The 7603-nt window shown below is 48.6% G+C and overlaps 1 protein-coding gene across 1 annotated transcript in view; it reads right to left on the bottom strand.

The window, feature by feature from the left end:
• The window catches only part of DIXDC1 (DIX domain containing 1), a 463468-nt gene extending 457147 nt beyond the window's left edge, over positions 1–6321 (bottom strand). The window contains exon 1 of the mRNA XM_085645796.1: positions 6200–6321. The gene's annotated coding sequence lies outside the window, so the exon portion shown is untranslated. The remainder of the gene's footprint in view (positions 1–6199) is intronic.
• Between the last annotated feature and the right edge of the window lie 1282 nt (positions 6322–7603).

A 7603-nucleotide genomic window follows, 5' to 3' on the forward strand; every position in this document is an offset into this window, starting at 1 on the left:
TTTTTTTTTAACATAAGCTAAATTCTTGTAACCATACCGAACTGTTAGCATTTTATTTTTTTCTCAGTGAATCTCTGTTTTTCATCATATTCAAAGGAGAGCATATGCCCAATTACCCTGGACAGCCTGAAGTCAATGTTCCCTCTGTGTATGGGCCAACCCCGTACTGTGCATGGCTTTGCCACCCCCCACAGGCATCCAAACCACATTCTCTTTATTATTTTTTTTCAGTACCACGATGCTCCAGTGCTATCATCCGCGCAAGCGTTCACCCCCTGGTATCATAGATGCTTGCAAGTTTCCTTCGACCATGCACAGTTGGGGTTTGGCCATGGCCAAGCCCCGCGTCCCACACCCATGCAGATGGACATTACGCTCCTGCACATCGCCTTCCACCATGCACAGGAAGAGGCCCTGTCGCAAGGCCTGGGCTGCAGCGCGGCCCTTTGCCCAACACCTTCTCAGACAGGTCATGCAAAGCAGAGGGTGGATCACAGGTCACAGTTTGTGGCCATGCCATGTGCCCAACATCACCGCAAGCAGTCAACTGCCCACTGTACATGGCATTTCACCATGTGCAGCTGGAGGTTGGCTGGAAGGACTGGCCTTCAACCAGCTCTACGGACAACGCGCCATTGAGCACGGCCTTTGGACCCACACCACAGGCATGCAAACCACATTAATTTTTCTTAATTATTATTGTTAATGTATTTTTGGGGGACTGTGGAGCCCGTTGCACAAGCTTTCACCCCATGGTAGCTTGCAAGCTTTCCCAAGGAAACGTGTGTCCTATCTCAGTACCATGGGGTGGACTTTTTCCGAGGCACCTGTGGTAGCTCAAAGGAGGGCCACGATGGGTCGTACATAGTACAGTGGTACCCGCGGCCTGATATTTTCTTTTTTGAATTTTTGCCATGGGATGTTCTTCTGGGTCCACCCCCACAAGCACCTGGTAGTCTGGGTCTCCCTACACTGCCCATTATGCCCTTTTTCCAAAAAGTTAGAACACAAATCACAGAGTCCTGTCTTCTCAATTGCGGTCATAGTGCCAAAATGTCCGACAGACAAAAATCTCCTTCAGCTAATCAGGGGGCTCGAATTGTTTTAAATTTGAATACCACCAGACTCTCATGGGTGAACCATCCAGACGTACTTCACTTTTTAACCTCCTCAAGTGCACCCAAGCACATCTTTCAATGCTAATTTCTGGAAACAGCTGAAAAGATTTATGTCAAATCACAAAAATCACAGTTCTAACTTTCTGCTAAATTTTGTGTATATCTGTTAAGCTATTTTGTCTGTATTGGAGAGGAAACTTTTCTATAGGAAATCAATATTTTGGGACATCCCTTTTTCTTGGACTTGGTTCGCTGGATCGGTGTGAAACTTTCCATGAACGAGCCAGGGGGATGAACTTTTGGGAGCAGAGGGGGCAGTTTTGTGCAGATTTGTCAAAGTTGTAAGCGAATCAAAAAAATGCTCTATCTCTGAAAACATTTCCCAAACTTTAACTACACAGTGGCCTCTGTGATATATATATATATATATATTCAGTGAAAAAACCATAGGTTTCACACACGTTATAGTTAGCTGGACATTTTACTCGTAAAAAACCATTGAAATTCCCCCGTTATAGTTAGTGCAGGCAACTATAACTCACGCGACCACAATCCTCTGCTGATGCTAATACTGTATTTAGACACTTATTTGCCCATGTCTTCTTCCATAAAATTTTAGCTATACATATATTACAAATATTTTTTTTTCATAAAGACACATATGTCATCAGCAGAGGATTGCGGTCGCGTGAGTTATAGTTGCCTGCACTAACTATAACGGGGGAATTTCAATGGTTTTTTACGAGTAAAATGTCCAGCTAACTATAACGTGTGTGAAACCTATGGTTTTTTCAGTGAATTTGTGAATTTGTACGGTTTTTTAAATGCTAAGTTACTTTACGCCGTTCGTGGCGTGCACGCCCACTTAACGCAGTTCGTTCCGTGCGCGCACGGTGCGCTTCGCGCACCGCGCGCCCACTTTATGCAGTTACGCTAGATGGGCCATGTACGCACGATGCACTTCGCGCATCGTCCGCACACGGAGGACATATTATGCGCTTCGTTGAGAAACTTGATCTATTAATTGTTCCTTTTATAGATATGCCATGCACAAAAGGTGCACCGCAGGCACCTTTTGCACACGGGGGGGGGGGGTTAATGTGGATATTTTTTTTTTTTTATTTTTTTTTACCGTACGCGTACGGTAAGCGTAATCGGCGTGTTTTCGAGAAAAAAAAAATTTGATTTTTTTGCCTTGGGGGGTCTTGTGGGGCACCTTAATCAATGCTAGGTGGTTAGGAGCTGTCTAAAATGCTCCTTTACATATTTTCCACCTTTGTTTTTCCTCCCCCCCTCAGAGTGCGAGAGAGAAAATGGCGGCCGCCGCTTCCTGGTTTCGACCGATTCGAATGTTTACTAAGATCTAACAGCCAATCAGAATCGCGCTCGCGCACGTCACCGTACGAGTACGGTAAGCTTACGGTAAGCTTCCGGTAAGCTTACGGTAAGCGCACCGTAAGCTGCCACAGATATATATATTGATTTAAAGGCTATTTTCTCAGGAACTACTGAACAGATTTACACCAGACCTACAAAAGGCACTTCCTTGACCTGTAGACTACCTCTCTGCCAAATTTCAAGTAACTCTGTTCAGCCGTTCGGGCTGTAGCTGTGTCTAAAGGTCCTATGGAAAAATGCATGGGAAAAACGCGTTTTGGGACCCCCCTTTTTTCTCAGCCCCCACTTGACGAATCCCCCTGAGACTTTCAGGGTAGGAGCGGAGCGTAGCGCCCCATTCGTTTTGAAAATTTCACGAGGATTCGTCGACCGGCGCCAAAGTTATTCCAAATAGAATGTTGCGGTTTTCCTATGGAAACAGGGTCCTAACTATAACTACCTACTGGCGACCGCCAGTAGGTAATATATATATATATATATATATTCACTGAAAAAACCATAGGTTTCACACATGTTATAGTTAGCTGGACATTTCACTCATAAAAAAACAATGAAATTCCCCCGTTATAGTTAGTTCAGCTAACTATAACTCGCGCGCCCGCAATCCACTGCTGATGACGTCACATATTACATCACTCATGACATAGTCAGTGACATCACTCATGACATCACCTAACATCTAAACACTTAAATTTGATTTTTGATTCTATTTTTTTTATGATTTTTTTCCCGTCGGGCGCGCACCGTGCGCGCACCTTCGCGACGGTGCGCGCATGGTGCGTGCACGGTGCGCGCACCCCGCGATTTTTTAACAAAAAATAAAATGTTTTTTTCACCCTTCGGGGTCCTTCAGGGACCCCCTGACAAAAGCTAGGGGGTCAGGAACTCTGTACCCTGCCCCCTTTTCACGTTCTCCACCTTTCTTTTTTACTGTCACACACAAAATGGCGGCCGACACTTCCTGATTTCGACCGATTCGAATGTTGACTGACATGTAACCACCAATCACAATTACGCTCGCGCACGTTAAGCATATAGATATTTATGTACTTTTAACTGCAATTTTCTCAGGAACTACTGAACAGATTGACACCATATATGCAAAAGGCACATCCCTGACCTGAGGACTACCTCTTTGCCAAATTTCAAGTAATTCTGTTCAGCCGTTCGGGCTGTACCTTCGACTGAAGGTCCTATGGGAAAATGCATGGGGAAAATGCGTTTTGGGACCCCCCTTTTTTCTCCGCCCCCGCTTGACGAATCACGCCGAGACTTCCAGGGTAGGAGCTGAGCGGAGCGCCCCATTAGTTTTGAAAATTTCGCAAGGATCCGTCAACCAGCGCCAAAGTTATTCAAAATAGAATTTTCAGATATATATTTATATCTTATTATTATTTTTTTGCCAGTAGGAAATTTTAATTAGGACCTAGTTTCCATAAGAATAGCGTTTTTTTACTTGCATATAACTTTGGTGCTGTTGGACAAGTGAAAATGCCTCTTCTGTAAATTATCTCGGCCTGGTGCTCAAATGACTGCACAGGTATGGAAAGCACTATCTAGCTGAAAACATACATCCAAGGCTGGCCTTCAGATCAGCAAATCAAGCTCTGCCGCTCATTTCACTTTCTTGCTGCGACACAGCTGGCGAGACTTTGTTGTGGACCCAAACGTATGGACTTCATCACCTAGCCGGTGTGACATGTAACTTCCTGATGGCCTTCAGGAAGGCTGCCAAATCTACTATGTCAACAGATATGCTGCAAAACAAGATCAGTCTCTCGCGCCAAGTTGCAATTAAGTTAGTGAACAGCGTGTTTTATAAAACAGAATACAGAAATGGAGGAAGTTGCAGTAGCCTCTTAGGGGTCAGTGAATATCCAGTCAGAACCCGTTAGTGTCCACTGAAAACCCCAATAACTATCTATGGATAGAAAATAAGGGTCCACTGAGTAACTACGGCTATGTCACTCAGTCTCTTTGGGAACGGTCCATCCAATGCCAAAGGGCATTCTCAGGTGAACTGAGTGTTCAGAATCTATGGGGTTAATAAGTGTTGATACCAGATGTCACTGGAGTGAGCATTACCAGAAGGCTCCAAGCCACCAGAAGACTTGTTTCCAGCTCTGAGCTTCTGTTTGCTAAAATAACGTATCCTGGTGTACTCAGGGCTTTAAGTGGGCCGGGTCTTGCTGGTGCTCAGCACCGGCAGTTCTCAAAAGCAGAGGTTGAGATGGGTCTCTATCGGGCTCTCCATTTTTACCTTCGCGTTCAGGATGAAAAAAATAATCCTTAACTCTGTAGCAGTACCACCCTAAACTACAACTTCAAAAAGAGTATTTACAGTTCTTTCACAGTCTCAGCATTTCAGAACGGAAGCATTTTCAGTAATATATACAACAACGGCCAGGGCTGGACTGGGAACCAAAACCGGCCCTGGCAAACTGCTCGGCCGGCCCCCCTGGGGAGTAGGGAGGAGTGCAGCCGAGCTGTTTGTTAGGGCCGGTTTCGGCCGATTTTGTTACAGGGGGCCGATATTGCCAACCCGTGGTAACAAAAACGGCCCCCCAGGGGCCCAAAACCAGCCCCCACCGTGGCGGCCCACCAGGGAAAAGCCCGATGCCCGCTACGGCTAGTCCGACCCTGCCAACAGCATAGTTCTTGCTTGTATATCTTATGCAAATACAAGCATTGACAGAGCCAATAGTACTGACTTGTAGGCATAATGTTGCTTGCTGTATCTTATCTCTATGCGATGACAGAAGCAGCAAAATACCAGTCGGGCAGCACACTAAGCTACGCACGGATTTTCAGTTTAGTTGTTTTAAGCCACGCCCTTAATTTCATCGGCCACGCCCCTTTGAGAAAACCCCCCAGTTTTTTCATCCCACTTAAAGTGCTGGGTGCACTCTTGGTTCAATTGCATTAAACCAATTGTCTCAAGACACCTGAAAATGAAGATTGCACAAGTAGTAACTGTGAGGCGTGGAGGCATCTGATTGCTTTAAGCACAGTTGTTGTGTGGCCACGTAATGAACCCATCCTGTGTAGGGTAACAAGTGTACTGGTTTATTCCCCTATTCATTCGCCCTGTCCTGGCTTTGGGGTCAACTGCAGCACTTTACTTATTTAGGCCCCAGTCTATACGTGGAAACTTGATATGTCTCATTAGGCAAAAGACAGAATGACTGAAGATGTGTTCAATTCACAATTTAAGGACATTTGGAAGCTTCGGGGCAGTGAGTGGACATGGCACCTTCGGAGTTTGAAGGTGTCGGGTACCTCGAGAATTTAGAGCGTGTCCTGTGGCTCAGTCTCGCGGCCAGTCACGGGACACACCCGTGCAGGGACTCTCTTGTGGGTCAGTGAATGTTCATAGTCCAGTCCACTGATTTCAACCAATAGGTTGTAAGGGACGTAATAAGAGCCGGCCTTAGAGTTTCTGGATGTATATTGGAATAGGACAAAAGTCAGGGATGCGCTGTGACAGTCAGTCCTGGCTTTTCAACCATTCAGAAACGACATTACAGCCATCCCTCTTTACCGCGAGTCACGGAATGCTCTGTTGAAAGGAGCTGGACTTTATTGTCCGCCTTCATTATCCAGAAGTCAAGGGTCGGAATCTAAGGTCACGGATTTGGGATGAGTGACAGGCTGCGATTTCTCTATTTCCCCCCGATTCTTACCTCCTCGGAGACCGGTCCGGACGGGGTGCGGGGCCGCATGGAAGGAGACGAGGGACCCAGAAAACGCCTCTGTCCCTCACCGAGGTGCCCCGTTATGTCCCCTTCATTTTCTTTGTGGCCCCGCCCCCAGCGTGCTTCGGTAGCCATGACGACCGCAGCCTCGGGTTTTGGGAGCTACGGTGGTGGGAACTAAAGCAAACAACCAATCAAAGGTCCGTTCTGAGGGAAGGGGCGAGCACCGTTGTACTGGAGTCCCGCACAGCAGAGAAATCACCCAATGAGCGACGGCAGAGGCGGAGCTGGGTCTCGGTAAAAGCCAATGAATGTCGAAAGAGGCCGTGCCAAGCAGGTGAAAGAGCCACGGCTGAAAGTAAGAGTAAACACAAATCACGATTGAGCCAATGCGGGCACTACAAGCCTTAACCCAAGCACAAAGAGTGCCATCCAACCCCATATATAAAGTGGCCAGGTTTTGAGATGCAAAAACAGGGACAGGTCAGACATAAACGTAGGACTTTATTTTTATTTCACACACGTACAAGGCTGCAGTTACTTAGCATTATCTATGACATGACCCCCACCCTGAGCCTCCTTGCCTTTCTCCCAACCGCGAGCCCTCTGCAAGGCTGCCGGGGGGGGGGGTTGCGCAGCAGCCTCCCCCCCTAAAAGGGCGGCCGCCTTAGTGCCACAGGAGGGCACTGGAGGCACCAGTCTAGTCCCTGGGCTACGGCCAGGGAGGAGGTCCGGCGGACCCACTTCCGGGAAAGGGGGAGGGGACAAGGGTATTTAGGCCATCCCCGCGCGATGTTCGCCCTCTTGTCCCTCGACGTCTCGCCTTGTCGCATCGCCGCTCCAGTGTCGTCGTCTTTCGAACGGTGAGGCCGCTTGCTTCCTTCCCTGTCCCTGGGCAGCACCAGGTTGACGGGGCCCTGTGGTACGGATTACCACGGGTGTGGGGGGGGGGAGCAGGCATCGAACGTGCTCCGAGGGATTACGGGCGGGGATGCAGGGGTATGCGGTGCCTAAGGGGAGGCTTATTTTAGTGGCGGCGTTGGCACCGGGGCAGCGGTTCATTGCCCCACATCGAGCATCATGGGGAATGGGGAGGCAGTCGGAGCCTCCTGGGCTCGTAGTGTGCTGGTTCCCGGTCCGCCGGCCACCCGAGTGGCCGGTTCCTTGGCCATGATTGACGAGGCCCGGGGGTGTGTCAGGGGTAGCCGCTGCAGCCCTCGTGGTGCGGGCGTGCCTCTACCCCGCTCGTCCGGCCGCCTTGTAGAGTAGTACTTTGATGCAGGTACCGTTTTGGTTGTCCGCACCTTAGGTGGGGGGGCGGGACAGCGCCCTAACCGCGCGCCCTTGGTCGCCATGGCCGGGAATTTCACTCTTCTGGGTGGGGGGGCGAAG

Source organism: Triturus cristatus, chromosome 3_1, assembly GCF_964204655.1.
Source record: "Triturus cristatus chromosome 3_1, aTriCri1.1, whole genome shotgun sequence".
Taxonomy (NCBI): domain Eukaryota; kingdom Metazoa; phylum Chordata; class Amphibia; order Caudata; family Salamandridae; genus Triturus; species Triturus cristatus.